At 41.8% G+C, this 19,354-nt stretch overlaps 1 long non-coding RNA gene across 2 annotated transcripts; it reads left to right on the forward strand.

Annotated features, from left to right (window-relative positions):
* Window positions 1-260: 260 nt before the first annotated feature.
* LOC110074804 (uncharacterized) lies at window positions 261-15,475 on the forward strand. 2 transcript variants are annotated; one of them, XR_013545344.1, is made up of 4 exons: window positions 261-380; window positions 1,306-1,387; window positions 10,860-10,908; window positions 15,257-15,475. It is a non-coding gene; the product is annotated as an uncharacterized LOC110074804 (long non-coding RNA). The 2 variants fall into 2 exon arrangements; XR_013545345.1 differs by lacking the exon at window positions 10,860-10,908 and having other exon boundaries at window positions 274-380.
* Window positions 15,476-19,354: the final 3,879 nt, after the last annotated feature.

Genomic DNA, 19,354 nt, shown 5'->3' on the forward strand with positions numbered 1-19,354 from the left:
ACAAGGGGGAGGCCACCGCCCCGGCCGCGCACTATATATAGCCGCCCCGCCCCCAGCCGCCTCCACCGTACAGCACGCCACGGACGGAAAGGCTTCAGTGCGCAAGCGTCGCCCCAAAATACAAAAAATGGTAGGGCGAGAGAGAGGAAGAATGAGGCGGCGCAGCGTCACGTGCCGTTTGCGTCTGACGCCACGCTTTCTGGGAAGACGCGGCTGCCCTAATTAGGGCAATAGACCGCGCATGGGCAGTTGATGGCTGTAAAACAGTGGTCTGCAGAATTGTAAGGCTATTGTGGAGGAAGGGGGAGAAGGGCAAGCCTGAAATGAAGGGAGACACGCCAGGTTTATTACCAGATTTGAAAAATATCCAGCGAGCTTTTGTAAGAGACGCATGCGCAGGGACCTATTACAACTTCGTGATAATAGGCAGCGAGTGTAAGCTTTTCTGCTAAAGAACGTGATTTCATGAAAATTGGCGAAAGCATGTGACATTAGGCTGCATTGGCGCACGCGCAGTTATTTTTTCAATCTGGCAATTATAGTATAAAAGGAATTTGAGATTAGAGCAGGGAGGTGGAAAGTCATTGTTTAATGTGTTGGGACTGAGAAGTGAAGAATGAGAGTTTTGCCTTGGATTTTTTTTAAAGTTTAGCCTTGTTGATACAGGTTAAAAAAAAGAAAACTTTAATCTTGTTGATATTTGTCATAAACTTTTATCAGGTTAAAATGGTCTTAATCCTCTCTTGAACTAGGGTGGGTTACCAAAGTGGCTTGCAGCAGGTATGGATAAAAAAGAGCTGTTCCTAGTACAGTATAAATTAGATCTCTGCTGTGCCCCATGGAGATGTATAGCTTTTCTATAACTTCTCCATAGGGAGTTTTATCTGTTTTGATGTCTCCTCTTTAGCTTTCCAACATTTTCCTTAAATCATGAATTAGTGCTGTCACTGAATCTTTTTTCACTATGTCTTAAACTTTGTGGGGTTTTTTTGCATAACTCTTATTATTTCAATTTTTAAAATTCTGTTCACTAAGAAATTGCTGTCACCTATTTGTTCCTTATCTTGTTTTATTCTTCATTGTGGCTCATGTACTGCTAGTTTGGTGGTTGACTACAGGCAAAATCCATTGCAATTAGTGAGACTTTGTCTCTATTTACAAGAGTCCCATTGATTTCAATGGGCCATTCTAATTAAGATTCATGCTGAAGTTAGCCCCCAGATGTTAGGGTGTCTTTTGGGGTTTGACTACTGTACTTCCTTCATTGCTTCAATGTGTGCACATTAAATTTACGTTTATTGTCAGGCCAACACATTTAGATGGCATTCCAGTATAAACAGAGGAAAAACTGGTTCTTCTGGTGAAACAGCCAGATCAAGCTTCTGAGGTAAGTGATTCAGGAGACCTGTGGCATCCTGGAATCTATGACATCTGCTAATACTGAGTGATTATGGGAGCTGTAGTCCAAAAAGGAATTTTTACAAACTCTTATGTACAGTACCTTGCTAAATTTTCTGCTTTGGCAGTGGGTTGACTTGACAGCTCTAAGGGTCCTATCTAGATCTACAGTTTATAATTCTGTGAGTGTATTATTCCATGGCCTTTATTTTTCAAAAACTTATGGGAGTCTAGCTAAGTGCTGCCCTCAAGATTTGACATAAACAAGTAAGAAAGAAGACAAAGAGGAGAAATCTAAATAAATAGATGCTTGTGCTTATTATTGTTCTTCTGGAGCTTATGTATTCTGTGAGTCTTCGATATCTAAAAATAGGTTTCAAACAATGATAAAGAAATTGTTCTTTTTTATTAGATAATTTTACATGTATTTGTCTTGCTCTGGCTCTTTGAACTACTTATTAGATAGCTACCCTACTTAAATGGTTTAATGCACAGGAAATTGATGTATTTGTAATTCATTAGAAAACAGGGATTAGCAAAGCTGGACCACAACTTTCAGAATTTCCTAGCCAACATGATCAATGACTTTTGGCTGAGTTATTTTGAATGGCATAGTCCAATATTTTAAACTCTGCTATAGATCCTCATGCTCTAAAACCATGTAACTCATAGCAGTGAAACAAAAACACTGTTAGTGGGGTTGAGAACTTTGGAATTAGGTTGACATGAGTGTTTGTGTCTGAGAGAGAAAGTACATAGGTGGATTTAATTGCATGAAATATAGAATACAACAAAGAAAATTAAGCTAGGATATTTTCCATTGTTGTGTGCCATCAAGTTGCTTTTGAGTTATGGTGACCATAATAGGATTTCCAAGGTTGTGAAGGAGGTCTTGGAGAGTGTGTGCCGTCGCAAGAGAAAGAAAAGGGAGTAAGGAAGCCAGAAGGTGCCTTTGTAGAAGTGGACTTGAAGGAGAACCTAGCTAAGGAGGAGGTGAAAACAGAGCGAGGCGGGAAGTTTGAAATATGTCTGGTGGAGGAGTGGCAGAGTCAGAAGAGGTAGGAGCAAGAGCTGTCAGTCTGGGAGGAGCGTACAGTATAAGTAATCAGGGAGAGCGACGGTTTGAGGTCGAACTGAAATTATCGAAGCGCAAGAGAGAACTAGAGAGGTTGCGGGAGTCTGAAAGAGTTAAGACGCAGGAGTTATTGAGGGATTTTCTGAATCTCAAGTTAGGAGGATTGCTGCCGGAGCCTACAACCAAAGAAACAGGAGAGGTGAGACAAGAGATGCTAGAATGGTCAGTCATAGTCTTCCCCAAGAACAAAGGTAGAGGATGTCAAGTGATTTGCCCAGATTCCAGATACAACACACCTCCCCCTGAAGGAGACTGGGCTAGGCACCCATACTGTGGCACCATTTGTGCAGTGCGGAGCGTTGCTCTCCAGAAACCCACCGACATGGAGAAGTTTGGCCCAGCACCCCCGTAAGTTCCATGGATGGGGGACGGGAATTTGTGTTGGACAATTATGGCCTGTTGCCCGAGTTAAGCTTCTTTGATCCAATTATGAACAATATTGATCAACATGTAATCAATAAATATGAAGTTGTGAAAGTTAAAAAGACGTCTCCTGTGATATTTCCTGTGCAAAATGAGGAGTTGTTAAAAAATGATACTGAACCTGATCACAAAGGTATGTTCAAGGAGTACAGTCAACCCTTGACTTAGAAATTTAATCTGTTCCGGAAGGAAGTTTGTAAGTCAAATCAACATTTCCCATAGGAATGCACTGAAAACTAATTAATCCGTTCCGTCTGTTTTTGGTTCTTAGGTCAAGGGGCGGTAACTTCCCCTCCCCCCACAGAATGGCACAGAACCCAGCAACCATTCCTCCAGCACAAAAATACTCTGGATCCACATTTTAAGCACAGGCACAGACATTTTAAAACATTGCAAGACCCATAAGAGACAGAAACATAACCCCCCCCCCCAGCAAGGCATAGCAATCCAGCAACCATTCTTCCAAGCACAAAAATGCACTCAAAGAATATTTTCTGATTTTAAAAGACTGGATCCACATCCACACTGCAAGGCCCATAAGAGCACAGAAACATAAACCCCCCAGCAAGGCATAGCAATCCAGCAACCATTCCTCCAGCACAAAAATGCACTCAAAGAATATTTTCTGATTTTTAAAGACTCTTAAATCCACATACACACTGCAAGGCCCAGAAGAGCACAGAAACATAACCCCCCAACAGCAAGGTATAGAAATCCAGCAACCATTCCTCCAGCACAAAAATGCCTGCCTTCCTGAACAAACAGCACACACACTCAAAGAATATTTTAACCACAGGCACAGATACTTTAAAACACTGCAAGACACCCCCACCTAGCCCTACCCCCCCACCAAGCTGCAAAAACCCTATACAGTACATACAGTAAAGTAAAAACATACAGTGTATTCACCCAGAACAGGCAGTTGCTCTGCTTAAAAAAAGAATGTAAAAAATCCAAAAATAGCTAAAAATAAAAATATAGTCCAGGCAATACCAGGCAGTCTGAAGTCTCCCATTCCACTCTCTAAACGCTGGGAAGAGCGAGGAAGCAGACAGGCACCCTCTTCACTGGCCAACGGTTAACTGAAAGTTCAAATTTTGCACTTTCCCTGCCTCCCGTGCATTTTTCAGTTCGTAACTCAAATCTAAGTTCGTAAGTCAAGTCAATATTGTCCTATGAGAGCGGTTCGTAAGTCAAAATGTTTGTAACTCAGGCCATTCGTAAGTCAAGGGTTGACTGTACAGTGGTGCCTCGCACAGCGAGGTTAATCCGTTCCAGATTAACCCTCACTGTGTGAAACATCGCTGTACGGAAAGAAAAAAGCCATTGGAATGCATTAAACTTAGTTTAATGCGTTCCAATCAGCTGATTTACTCACCGTACAGCGATGTTCCTCTATGGCCGGCAGCCATTTTCGCACCCTCCCCTCGCTTAACGAGGGCGCGAAAACGCTGCGTGTGGCCATTTTGGGGCTTCCGGCGGCTATTTAGTAGCCGCGGAACAGCTGATTGGCGGGTCGCAAAGCGAAGGTCGGTAAGCGAACCGCTTACTGACCTTCGCTCTGCAATTTTCACCCATTGGGGCCGTCGCTCTGCGATCGCATTAGCGATCGAAAAAACGTCCCCATAGAGCGAATTCATCGCTCTACGGGGCGCTCGTTGTGCGAGGCACCACTGTAGTTTGTCCATGTCACCTGCCCAGGGAGTTTCCAAGTTGGCCAACTTCAGATTTTAATCCAGGTCTCCTAGTTCAACAGTTCAAACAGTATACCACACTGGGTCTCAGGATATTTTCTAGTCATGATAAAATATTAAAAAGAAAACAATGGTGTGAATTATGCTGTTTGCCCTCACTTTTCCTTGCATTCCCCCCTTCCTGTAAATTATATACTGTATCACCGTGTCATGAATAGGGAGTCCTGTGGTATTATTGTGGAGCTGTAACGGTTCATGCCATTAATAGGAGCAGAGAATTAACCAAAACAAAACAAAAACATCTAGCCATCTCATGAGAATTTCACCAGAACCCCATCTGTTTCCCTTTTTCCATATCCAACACTCTTGTATGCATACTAGCTTTCTGAGATCAATTATACCATGGTTGGAACATATTGATAGAAAAACAATGCATCAATTAATGTGCTTTATTTGCATAATATGGAAAACCCCTTAGTTTTCATATTATTCAAAGAAGATTGCATAATTTACACAAGATGCAAACCAGGGTGTTCAGATTTGGAGAGCTGGAAAACAGCAACTCTATTGCACATACTGTACTATCTTATTCTGTGGGACTGACATATCAGCAATGTAGCATTGTACGCCAAAGTGGCTACATAGAAGTGGTGTTGCCTGCCACAGGTTCTTGAGTTGAACCCAGCTCTAGGATTGCTGTTCTGTTAGTGGTTGCATCTTGAATTCCATATATTAATAAACAATTCAAAAGAAGCTTTTAGAATAAAGAAGCATAGAATCTGTATTTTGAAAAAGAGATCAGGGCGGCAGGTGTAAGATCACATTAATGCCTTTTGGATATTAGATGTGGGCAGAGGATTGCTGCCTATAGGAATGTTTAAGCTCTTTACCTGCCCCTGTGGGAAACTGGACACTTGCCAATGAACTCACATAACGTCCTATCTCTTGGAAGTGGGAAAAGTAACGAAAAGAGCTAGCATGGTATAGTCGATGGAATGATGGATAAGGATTCAGGACAAGGGTTCAAATCCCTTCTTGGTCATAAAAATTCACTAGAAGGAGTGGCACTGACAAAACAACCCTTCGATATTCCACGCAATTTGAAAACCCTATTCAAGTTGCCATAGGTTAGATGAGACTTCATAGCATATTTTGTGGTTTAGTCGTTAAATCGTATTCGACTCTTTGTGACCCCATGGACCAGAGCACGCCAGGCCCTCCTGTCTTCCACTGCCTCCCGGAGTTCGGTCAAATTCATGCTGGTAGCTTCGATGACACTGTCCAACCATCTCGTCCTCTGTTGTCCATTCTTCTCTTGCCTTCACACTTTCCCAACATCAGGGTCTTTTCCAAGGAGTCTTCTCCTTGGTCAAAGTATTGGAGCCTCAGCTTCAGGATCTGTCATTCCAGTGAGCACTCAGGGTTGATTTCCTTCAGAATTGATAGGTTTGTTCTCCTTGCAGTCCAGGGGACTCTCAAGAGCCTCCTCCAACACCACAATTCAAAAGCATCAGTTCTTCGGTGGTCAGCTTTCTTTATGGTCCAGCTCTCACTTCCATACATCGCTACAGGAAAAACCATAGCTTTGACTATTCGGACTTTTGTTGGCAAGGTGATGTCTCTGTTTTTAAAGATGCTGTCTAGGTTTGTCATCACTTTCCTCCCAAGAAGCAGGTGCCTTTTAATTTCGTGGCTGCTGTCACCATCTGCAATGATCATGGAGGCCAAGAAAGTAAAATCTGTCACTGCCTCTATATTCCCCTTCTAGCATATATAGCATATAACATAACACATACTGTAACAATGCTATTAACTGTTATTCTTGTGCAGAAGAGCTGTGATAAATCTAATAGTCCCTCCCCACCTGTTTTCCTCCAGATTCTCTTGTCGTCTTCTTCTCTTGCTTAGATCTCTCATTATCCCCAGTTTGCCACTATCTGGAGTCTGTCTGGTGTCATTGCCAGTAGCATGAGAACATGATATGATGTTGGGATACTAATAGAATATTTTAGTCCTGTATGTTTAGCTCTCTGCTGTAACCTCAAAGCAGGGTTTTCCTTTTATCTGGGTTTGTCAAAAGTAAAAAATAACCAGCTATTGTTCATGCTTTGATTCAGATAGATCCTATTCAATGGAGCAATGAACTCCGGAGTTTCTCATTATCTTAGCAAACCCCAATTCTTCTTGTTTCTGCTAATGATAAGTCTTTTCCATGGCAACCAGCAATGCAGCTCTGGAAAATTAACAGAAGGAAAATAATCATGTTGCTGTTTTTAATTGGATTTTGCAAGTGGATGTTAAGTACTGAAACTGTAGCGAAGTCCTTGCAAATTCTGGTTTGTGAGGGAACCCATCTGAATGGCAGTAGAAGTAGGCCTAAGGTACAACTAGGCTCAAAGTATGTAGGAGATAGCAAGGAAGTTGGAAATTAAGCAAAATCAGGAATTTGGTTTAGTATTTAGAAGAGAATACATTGTGGATAACAAGCATAAACAGGTTCCTGTGGTTGTGCAGAGAGTCTGTTAGAATGGATCCTGGAATCGGTTGTAATTCATATACTGTGGGTTGCATCCAGACACTGGATGAACGAAATGCAATGTAACTTTCCCATCTTGTTGTCTCCTTTGAACCTCTGCCAGATCGTTGAGTTTGGGGTTCCATTGGGAGGATACCAGGGAGGCACTTCGTGAGGATGCAGTGGGCAAAAGATGCAGAAAAATATGTGCACACTTACATGACAGCTAGACCATATGTATTAGAACAAGTTGAAGACAAAGGTTCTTCCTTCATGTTTACAGTCAAAATTAAGCAGGGAAGTGAAGGGGAGTGAAATGGAAAAGATGCAGGAGAGAGATCTGCTTCAAAATGGCAGAAAGATAAAGTGTGTGTTTTAACTGGCATTTTAACAGGAGGACAGAGCCAAAAGCTAAAGAGGTGATGCAGTGAAGTGGCACAGGGAGAGGGAACTGAGGACTTGGACTTCAGTGATGGAACATACTGAGTGTTTAAGGACTTAGATTCACTCCCACATCATCTTCTTGAAGAAGAGCATATAGCAGTGCTGGCAAGCTGAGGTTTTGGAGATCTTTGCCAGACAGAGAAAATAATACAGGACTAGATGGGCTAGCAGCCTAAGGCATACATACATACATAGCCGCCTAGAGTGGTCTAATATGATCAGATAGGCGGGATAGAAATTAAATAAATAAATAAATAAATAAATAAATAAATAAATAAATAAATAAATACATTCAGAATTCATGGGAGAGTTCCATTTTATAAGGGCTAAAGATCAAGTACTAGGAAAAAGTGCTTTTTGGAATTCTGGTCCAAAATAATAATTGACAGATATTCGAAGTATGGTTAGGCCAGTGGCAACAACTTTTTTGGGCCTGGTGCCCAAACTCGAAAAACAAACATACATACATACAAACAAACAGACAAAATCCACCTGTCGAAGCACCAGCACCACGGCTGCAGCTGCCTCCTGAAGCTTGGCCGCGGTGGGAGGAGTAGCCATCTGGCGATTTATGGCTTGCATGCCCGCAGAAAGGGCTCTGCGTGCCAGATGTGGCACGTGTGCCATAGGTTAGCCATCACTGGATTAGGCTAATGCATTACAATTGCATTGTTAAGCAGCCAAGTCAATGGTGTAACAATATATCTCTAGCTTTGTTCAGCCATTATTCAGCCTCTTACTGTGTCCTTATATAGAGGGAAGCACCTAGCCCTGCCCACTGCTTTGATGAGTCTGTAAGATGAAAATACTGCTGTTCAAAGGTAGGCTCTACTTTTGAGCAAGGATCCAGTTTTTCCTTCCTTGCATGTAGAGCCTTCACATGAGAAGGAACATCTTCTCTGCAGACTCACTGTTGTACATTGAAGAATGGGACAATGGAGAGGGCGGGACATGTTCACAGTGCTGGGCTAAATAATATCTGAATAGGTCTTCTGTTCTGTCCGTAGCTTAATAAAACATGAAGCTAAATATAACACAGAACAAGGCCTTAAACATAGTGTAAATGAATGCCTGGAGAGTAAGCCTATTTGCTTAGCTTTATATCTCGCCTTCAGGTGAAGCTAAGCAAATATTTGTATATTTAATTTTTCAAAAAGTTAGCAAAATACACAGCAGGGAGTAGAAGAATGAGGCCTGTGGTATACCACATAACCATAGGGTTTCAACTGAATGGATGTTGTACCAGCACTGTTTCCTACCCAATTCAGATGCCATTTGGGCTTTTTTTTTTCAATTAAACTCTGAGTCAGTGTGATATGGTGGTTAGAATGTTGGATATGGGAAGGGAGACCCAAGATTAAATTACTAATCAGCCCAACACACACTGGGTGACTTTCAGTTAATCATACTCTCTCAAGCTAATCTACTTTATAGGGCTCGTGAGCTCTTGTGGGGGTAAGGTATACATGTAATAAAGTCAATGCTGTGGCTTCCTAAGAGGTAAATAGCAAGATATAGTTTGCAGAGGGTAGCCACATTAGTCTTATTATACTAATAAATACTTCCTTAAATACTTCATGTTTTGATTAAGGCATATGCTTTCATGGATAAAAGCCCAGTTCCTGAAACACATGATACTGCAGTGTTGCCTAGTTTGAAGAGGAAAACTGTGGATGAAAGTTCTGTGGCTGAGATGAGGATTCTGCAGCCCTTTAGATATTGTTGAACTACGATTCCCATAATCCCAAGCTATGAGCCATGCTTGCATGAAGTTAGTGGGTTTATGGTCCAACAGCATTTGAATTGGCACAGGTTCCCTAATTTTACACTATTTTCTTTTCAGAGAAGGGACAAAAAGATATGTTTGAAATCTAAAGTGTTTGAGCCTTTTGCTGAATCACTGGCCAGTCTTTTTGATGAGTATGGTGAAGTCATCTTTGGGAGATCTGAGTTCAAATTCTCAAAGAGCCACAAAACTTGCTGGATGATCTTTAACTGTGCTCTCTCAATCTGATCTACCTCACAAGCTTGTTGTGAAGATAAGGTGGCTGCAGGAAGAGAGTTGTGTACACTGTCATGAGTTCGCTAGAAGCAAAACACGATGTAATGTAGCAAATGTATAAATGTACGACTTTTTCCCCATGGTTTATTGTAATTTTGTACATGAGCAGAGATTCGGATAGTGTGTGAGAAAGGGAAGTAGGAATGCTGGCTTAATACTATGTCATAGCAACCCTTCTTGGGGGCCTCCTGCTTCTGTCCCAGCATACCGCAAATTCCTGCTGTTGGGGCCATTTGGGGTACCCACACTGCAGGCTGGCCACCCAAGCATTAAACACTATCCAGAAAAAAAAACCCCACAGAGAATTCAGAACTGAAAACTGCGTTCAGGCATGAAAAGAGAGCAGTTTTAGAATAGAGATAGAAAGAATAGACTCAATTTTTGGAATAGATGCCATGTATTTTCTAACGAGAGAAGCAAGACATTTAAAAAATAAAAAGGGTTTTAAAATTATCTTAAAAGGCTAGTACACAAAACCCTTTTACGATACAAATGAGCTGTGTGTTAAAACTGTTACAGAGTTCAAGTCCTAAATGTTAGGACAACCAATCTCTTTGAGACTCGAGGGAGGCCTGAATTGGTTTATAACGTTTGGAAATTTATCTCAAGCAATGGTCTGAATGCTTCCAGTTTCTTTTTAAGCTCAAATACATCTATAACTTGAGATCAAAGGCACTGCAGTGACAATGCCCATAAAACAGTACTTTTAAATGTGGGCTATTTTTCCTGAAACACTAAAAATCTCCATGCACCTTTGGAAATTAGTCAATTTATTTAGTTGCCTAACTTTACTTAGCCTGACAGTTTTACATCTTTACAGCACATGCTGAGTTTTCCTTGCTGGGCTGTGGAAGGAAAAGGTTCTGCCTTTTTCTGTTGGATACAGGTTTGATGAAAAGGGAGGGAGCTGCCCACTGGCTAATAAAAATGTTGCTTTACCTTGGTGTCCATTGATTTTGTGTGACCCTGTGGATTTGGCAAGATGTCAAAAATTTACACTGAATAACTCTGCCATGGAAATCTTCTGTCTTCCTGCAAGTAATTGTTTATAAAGCACGGTCCATGTACCTTATGCTTTATAATTTTTTGTTTTTTAAAATAAAATCCTTAAAGTAAATAAATACTAATTATTATAGCTTTTTGCAGGTTGAAAATGTATTTGATTCATTGTTAATCTTTATTTATCAGGTGTATTATGTCCTACCTTCTCCGTTTATTCTGACAGTAGCCCCGTGAGGTAGGTCAAGCTAAGAAAATTCCATTTTTGAAATGTGCTTTAAACCAGTGGTTCTTAACCTGGGCGATAATGCCCCCCAGGGGGCGATTTCATTTTTCAGGGGGGCGGTAGAACGAAAAGGGGCGGCGTGGGGGCACTGGAGCAGAAGGGGGGCGGTAGAGGGCACTGGAGCAAGCCAAACCTGTGAAGATGGCTGCAGCCTTTTTACAATGTGCATGAATATATATTTTCCTCCTATCTTAATTTAGTTTCAGAGTTTTCGTCTTGAAATTTTTAGTTCCTGCATTTTATGCCCTTTTTATATTTCTTTTTGAGTCTTAAAATTCGCTTGCAACTAAATCATTAAATGTTACTTTTTGGGGGCATTTCATTTTCTTGGAATTGAATTTTGTTTTCAGGGGTCATTGGATTTAAGTGTCTTAAACAAACAAACAAACAAACAAATAAATAAATAAGATATAATAAGAAATAAGAGGGGGGCGATGATAACTTCCTCAATGGCTCAAGGGGGCATTTCTTTCAAAAAGGTTAAGAACCACTGCTTTAAACAGAAGAACCTGACATATCTATTTAGTCATGAGTATTAAAATTTAATGTTTCTTCTACCTCACCCCCAGCTCTGTAATGCCTAGCTTGATGAAGATGCCTTCAGAAGTTAAAAGGTAGCTTCTCTTTGTGATATTTTAGAGGTCTTCTAATTTAAGCAATCGACTATCCTTAACTTTGGAATATGAATGAATGAACTGGCTCAAGGTTGTTCCAGGCGATTTCATGACTCACTGGGGACTTGAATATAGATCAACACATCATCCATTAGACCATATTGGCTCTCACTTATTTCGTTGATCACTGCCACAACTGTAAATCAATGTTATTATTTTTTGTATGAGGTAAGTTTTGAGCCATGACTCTGTGATGTGGTATTCCAAGTTAATGAGAATTAGGAAATACCACTCTTCAACTTCTGAGGTTCGGCGAAGTGTGGACGAGCAGCACTAAGCCTGTGGCAGGCATGAGAAAAACTGCAGAGCATGCTAGAAGTGCCTTCACCAATCTTATTGGCATCCCCTTTGCATTGGTTACTTTACTCCCCTGCCATGTTTTCTGCGTAGCTCTGTCTCTGTGGCTGCTAAGCATTACTGGCACTCTTTTCAGTGCCCCTGCCTGCCTGTTTTACTGGATGCTTTGGGGGCCATCATGGAGTCAATGTACACTGAAGTTCCCTTGCTGCTGTAACTGTGAGTCAAACTTAGTGATACTTAATAAGCTTCTTAAAAAGAAAGAAACCTACCACCAGAAAAAGAGAGGCCCAATTGTATTAATAAGTGTGTGCTTATTTGTAGTTCTTCTTTGTGGTCTCTGTGATTCACACCTATGGTTTCCTTCTGTGCCTGGAGGGCCTTCAAATTGTGAGTTATCATGTGATAATTGTTTTGGAAGATATGAAGTTTCGTGGAGGGGACACAAACTGCAAGGAACACTCTTCTTTTCTCCAAATGGCCTCCAGGCAGCCTTGCTTCCTTGCTTGGGCTTAGAACTCTGTTCAAAAACAAAGATGCTGGGTGGGATTCCAGCTTCTGGAAAAGTGTGCCTGGCACTTTGAGAAGGAAGGCTAAAATGCCACAGCTTAGTAAGATGAATGGGGGAGTACTGGGAGGAGGAGGAGAGAAAATACTGGGAGAAGAATGAAAAAAAAATAGGGTGTGTTTCAAAGTATAGAGTTCCCAGGCATGTGGGAGGAAATAAAAGACATTTTGTCCAGCCAAAGCTGGATTACTTCCTGGATACCTGATCAATGTGTTGTCTTGATGTGCATTGTGGATGAGCAACCTGGGAAGAAGGGGAGCAGCGTATGCTCCTTTGATGAAAGCCAACAAATGAACATATTGGATAATAAATAAAGTAAAACACATCGAGACCCTAAGCTTCATTCAAAAATTGCTAATTCCTCAGTTTGTATTAGTACAAATCAATGCCCCGACAAATACAAATCAATTTTTAATTTTTTAAAAAAATTGATTTATTTGTTTGGTTATAAAATTCCCCCCTCCAGGCACTTAGAGACACCAGAATCACAGGGAAGCTTCCCATGACTCTCCTCTACAGTCCTCCAAGTCTGCTGAAGATTGGGTTTCCCCAAGCCAGTTGCTAAATGACACTTTTTTTTGGTGGGGACCCACTTTGTGGATATATAACTTGGATGTCTGAAACCAAACTTGGAGGGATGGTAGAAGAAAGTATAAAATATGCTTTTTAGAAGGGTTTAATTTTTTTTAAAAAAAAACCCAAATTGACAAATCATCGATTCAGCAGAAAAAGAATTGTAATTTGTGCTTCATCAACCTTGACAAATCATGAATCACAATTTTTCTGATTTGTGCCCGTCTCTAGTTATTACAGAAATAACAGAACTGGGCTGAAATACTTATTTGGCTTTATTAAACAAAGCTATTAAGTTTAAAGGAAATTATTATTAGACTTACTTTAGGTCTATATGTACATTCTATGTTTTGTTCTTAAAGTTAGAATCTTGCCTTGTTTTTTGGAAGTTTGATATTATTGTCCAAAAACCAGTTGGATAGCAGCTTTTTGTCTAAAAGCAAAGCAAGCTTTTGCTATAGTTGGAGAATTTGCTGGATCACACTCACTTTTTACCCAGTTTATTCAATGTGTCTGCTATTAATCCTATTTTGACTGTTGTATCCTACTGAGTTTTCATTATCATCATATAGCACAGCTTTGAAAAAGGTCTTGAAGATATGGGCCATAAACTGCTTTTGTATCACCTTCAAAGGTTCAGCAGCATTTTCATCCTCGTCAGTTTTTCTGTAAGACTTTTGTCACAGCCCTACCACAAGAATACTGTACAGGGAACTAATTGCATGAGGTGGGGGGGGAATAATTGGAATGAACACTGTATACTGTCTGTGGAAGCCCTGTGATAATGGTGTTTGCTTTTAGTTACTTCTGTACTTAAAATGGAGGATGTTTAAAGGGTAGGAGTTTGGATATTACACTCTCTCAAAAGGTATAATTTCTGTGACGTTGCTAGCAAATTAAAATAAGAGTTCAGGTAGTTGAATTTTCCATCTTTAAAGAAAATAACAGCTGAAATCCAGCTGTACAATTAAACAAAAGGTATGACTTTAAGTATAGGTGATCAAAAAACCGAATTAGTCTGGGGTAAGCCACTGAAAGGCCTGCGTGGACAGCCACATTTTGAGTTATCTTCTGAAGCCGAGAAGGAAAGGGACCAGTCACACCTTCTATCAAGAGGTGAATTCCATAACAATGCAACCATCACAGGGAAAGCCTGGTTTTGCCATGGTTGATTTTCAGGCTTCCCTTGCGGTGGCAACCTCTAACATCCCAGTACAGTATATGAAGTGCAAGTGGGACAAGTGATCATTCTGAGGGAGAAGCGCTTAGACAGGTAGCAAGGTATCCCATGTTGTTCTTCTGACAGCTCCTCAGGCAACTTCTCTTGAGGATCAGGGAACCCTCCAGGACGGGGCCTTTAGTGCCAAATTCTTCATTTTGTGAACTGTCTGAATGTTGAGCTAACTTAGAGAAGTGCCCTTGAGGGCGGCCTGACAACTATGGAGTTTCCTTATCTTGTCAAAGTCGTAGTACCTTGAGTATCTTGTGGAGGCATTGTCAGGCTGACATACAGTGGCTGTGGGGGCACATTAAAAGAGATGGTACAGTGATTTGACAAATCAGTTTATTTTATTTTATTTATATGCTGACTTTCTCTCCAAAGGAGACTCAAAGTGGCTCACAATTAAAACTAGACAATAACAGGTTTAAAAAAATTATACAAAGCTATATTAAAACATAATTAAACATTAATCAAGATTAAAAATAATTTAAAATGGGTGCAAGAGATTCCCCCCCCCCACCCATAACATATCCACATACTTTGGAAATAGCTTATTTTGCTCTTCATTTGTGGCCACATTGCCACATTGTTGGTTCTAGTGCCACAGAATTTCTCTTCTTTTTTCCTGCCGTTTAAATTGTCAGTAATGCTGTGTCATGTACCGAAATGCTATTGTGAAAACTAAAAGACCTCAGATCTGTGCGAGCAAGATAAGAAAGGTACACGTTGCTTTTTTAAAGGGAGTGCCAACTTCTTTAAGCTGATACAGTGTGTTCTCGATAGCACTCTATGGCTTATTCAGTCTGGACGTACTGTTTCGTATTGATCTGCGAGGCGCTGCCAGTTCTAAGTAAAACTGTTGGTGGGGCGCAAAGCTAGGGATATAGAGGAAACTCTTTTTCTTTTTTACTAATTGCAAGTAATTACACTTGTCTATTGTAAAAATGTCTATCGTTTGTTTTTCAGTTCTTCAGCTGACCTGAGAAAGAATGCAAGGAAGTATTTTGCAAGTTGGCGAATTCCCACTTTGTTTCTGCAACATTAACTAATTTTCAGTGGCTCATAAAACAAAAGGGGAAGTAATAATACCACAGACACCTTGTATAAACAGTTGAATCAGCGTAGCACCAACAGAGCTTCTTCCTGAATAAAGCAAAGGGCCAAACCAGTCCTGGGTGAATGCAACTGCTACATGTTTTTTTTTTTTATTATGTAAACAGCACTCTGAGCATTTTTGGGACTCTGGGGTAGATTAAATAAATAAATCACTTATCAGAACCGTGCATTTCAAGGTAAGCTCCCACTGGTGCTTCTCTTGGGGAAGAATAGACTAAGCCTCTTTTCTGTTATCCACATTGATTGGAAGCAGTTGAGTCAGGACTGGGTGAAGATAGTAAGGACATTAGCAAGTCTTGGGGCCTGAGTCCCCAAGTCCAGGACCTTGGTACCAAGTCCCGAGTCTCGAGCCTCTAGTTGCTTGCCCCATCCCCCAAGGCTTGGGACTCGGAACTTGCTGCTACCAAAGACTTGGGCTCTTGCTGCCGCCTGTCAGGGGACTGGCACTTGCATGGACAGAGGCAGTGGGCCAGCTCTGGGAATGGAAGTCCCAGGGGCAGCATCCGCAGAGACAGCAGGCCAACGTCCATTCCTGAAGCTGGCCCGTTGTCTCTGGGCATGTGCCAGCATATCAGCTGGTCAGCACATGCATGGGCAGAGGCAGCGGGGCTAGCTCCAGGAACCGAAGTCAGCCCACTGTCTCTGAATGGGGCGGTGGCAGGTAGCATTGGGGAGGGGCAGCGGGCCCATAGGGAGTTGACAGTGCAAGTCAGACAAATGGGCCTCCGTTGCAAATCAAGTCTCAAGTCCCCCCACAAAACCCCCAAGTCAAGTCCAAGTCAAGTCGCCAGTGCAAAGTAAGGGAGCCACCAGTCCCCATTCCCGGAGGATAGGATTAATTTATCTGCCATGCCAGACCAAGGCGCAAAAATACAGGACATTTCATTTAAAGCTGGCATGGTTGGACAGCTGCTGTGGCCCACAGTTCACCCCTTCCTAATGAAGTAGGACTATTGCAGCAGTTTGGTGAATGCCATATTACTTTGTTCCGTCTAATGCACTTTTGTGCCCACAATGTGTTGTTGTATCAAGGCATTGTGAGAAATGTAAGTGGTGCCCAATTCAGTTGTTCCCAAACTTGGGTAACCTAGGCGTTCTTGGACTGCATCTTCTAGAAATCCTGGCCAGCACAGCTAGCGGTGAAGGCTTCAGAGAGTTTTAATCTGAGAACATCTGGAGACCCAAGGCTGGCAACCACTGTGCTGCGGGGATTGCTGCTGACCTTCCTGCCCTCTCCCCCCCTCCACAATCCCTTTAGACTCTGTCACAGAAGGGGTGGTTTACTAAACAGCTCTGTTCCAAAAACCTCCTCTAATATTTGTTTCTTTTATCTATAGGCTGTCTTTCTCCTGATAAGGGGATCCAAGGTGGCTCACAATATTAAAAAGAATAGAATTAAAAACATAATAAGATAAACATTAAAAAGCAAGTAAACTATACACTAATTAAAGTACAAATAAATAATTAAAAGCAAGTAAGCATTAAAAACTAACTTAGCTTTAGAAAGGCATTCAGGGACTCAGGCATCAATCTGTTATTAAAATGAGCTGTTTTTAACAGGCTGTGCCTTATCACAACTCACTGTGCTGTAACATAACGGGAAGATGAGCAGTATGGGAGTGCATTTACCAGCCAGCTGTATGGAAGAAAGTCTTGAACTTCTTTTTAATTTAAAATTTCACTCTTTTTTTTCATTTAAAATAATAAGTAAGCTGCAGGGTGAAATGTTGGCATCTTTTCTAGCTGCCTGGAGGCTGCAGAGGAGAAAGGTTTTGAGCATTCTTTCTTTGAAATTTCTTATTTTCCCATTTAAAAAATATGTCTTTTAAATCTAACCAGTGTCAAGTTTCTGCATCCAGTGATGTTCTTGAAATATCTGGGCATCATCATTTTATCATTAAGTCTAGTTTCAGTGTTACAAAATAAATTTTTGCGTGCCACATCTTCATCCAAAGGGGTCTCAAACTCAATTTACCTGGGGGCCGCTGGAGGCAGAGTCTGGGTGAGGCTGGGCTGCATCAGATTTTGCACCAAGCAGAGCAAGAGCCCGAGGAAGCCACCCAGGAGTTTCCTTAGCCCGGCTGGGGCTCCGAGGAGGAGGAGGAGGGTTGCGTGAGGGTTGCGACCCCCTGCGGCTCCTTCTTCACTACCAGCAGCAGCAGGAGGCCGAAGAAGCGGAGAAGGGAGGGAGTGCTAGCAACCGCCTAGCCGGGGGGGGGAGGAGGACATAAAATTAAAAAAAAAAAAACCCTCACAGAATCGCTTTGCCAAAGGAGAAGCTGGTGAGTGAGGCGAGGCTTTTTTGACTCTTGACAGCAGAGGATGCGTGGGTGCTTCAGGGGGGGCAAGCAAGGCAGGGGCCACAAACTATCATCTGGCGAGCTGCAAATGGCCCCCGGGCTGCATGTTTGAGACCCCTGATCCAAAGGAATACAGTAGTGACTTGGTTTATGAATGCTTTGGTTAACTTAATTTTTGATTTACGAGCGGAAATCCATAGAAAATAATGCCTCGGTTTACATCCCTTCCCCCCTTTTTTTTCTGCTTGCGAAGGAAGTTTCCCCAGGACCCATTGTGCCTGGAGGTTTATAGCACCACCCCCATTCCTATGGCAATCCGCATTTTGGTTAACGTAATTTTCGCTTTACATAACGACCCGGAGAACGCATTGATTTCGTAAACCAAGGTACTACTGTAACTGTTTTGCAGCATGGGCAATCATGAATATGCTCCCATAACTGACCCATTTGCCCATGAAAAACAACACATACAACTTGCTGATAATAAAAGGTGAGAACTTGAGCATTTGTCACAATTCTTAATCTTCAGTTGGTTAGAGACCAGGGTGCTGGAGTCTAGGAAAGTAACTTTCTCAAAATCTGAGTTAGGTGCATCAACAGTCTGACTCACTGTATTTGTTTTGTCTGTGACATGTATAAGTTCATGTCATGATGCAACTTACTGGAACTATAGATATTGCAGCATTGTGCTGATTCTGCCTGGAATTGCTAAATTGGGGAAACCTTCAATTTGCTTTTCTCTTTCTTCTTGTAGAGCAGTGGTTCTTAACCTTGGGTAACCCAGGTGTTCTTGGACTGCAAATCCCAAAAGCCCCAACTAGCATAGCTGGTGGTGAAGGCTTCTGGGAATTGCAGTCCAAGAACACCTAGGTTACCCAAGGTTAAGAACCACTGTTGTAGAGTATTAAAGGTGAGTAGTTGTGCTCCAAGTGAAGCATTGTGGAAGGATGGGTGGCCTTCAAGGCAGAGGATTAGTAATACTGGAACTGCCTATTTTTATATATATATAAAAGTACTGTATGTGTGTGGGGAGCCACACCTTCTGTGTCCCAATAAACTGTGGGGTGGGGAGGGGAAGGGATATATGAACCATATACAACCACCTAGCCATCTAATTTTGTTGCTACTGAGATTGCCAACATTTAGTGATACAGCAATGGTGGAAACACATTTCCTCTTTGTGGCCTCTGTGACTCACACACATGGTTTCTGTGACTGTGCAGAGCAATCTTCTAAAGCCCTAAAGCTTTCCATGGCCCAACCTCATTTGCACAATGCTCAGCCACTCCCTAATAGCTCTCCCTCAATGTCACAGCACACATGAAGGTGCGCTCTAGCTTTCTGTGTATCCTGGACAAATGATGTTGCCAGTCAAAATGACTATTTGTTACCATGGGCCTCATAAGCAGTATCTGGTTTCCACTCGAAGATTTGCAAAATGGGTGTTATCCACCGTCAGGTTGTCATATGAGCTATCAGACAAGAAGGCATTCCATTAGAGCTGTGGTTCCCAACCTTGGGTAACCCAGGCATTCTAGACTACAATTCCCAGAACCTTTCACTACTAGCTGTGGTGACCAGGGTTTCTTGGAACTGCAGTCCAAGAACATTAGGGTTACTCAAGGATGGGAACCATTGCACTAGAGCA

This window comes from Pogona vitticeps, chromosome 4 (assembly GCF_051106095.1).
Source record: "Pogona vitticeps strain Pit_001003342236 chromosome 4, PviZW2.1, whole genome shotgun sequence".
In the NCBI taxonomy this organism is placed as follows: domain Eukaryota; kingdom Metazoa; phylum Chordata; class Lepidosauria; order Squamata; family Agamidae; genus Pogona; species Pogona vitticeps.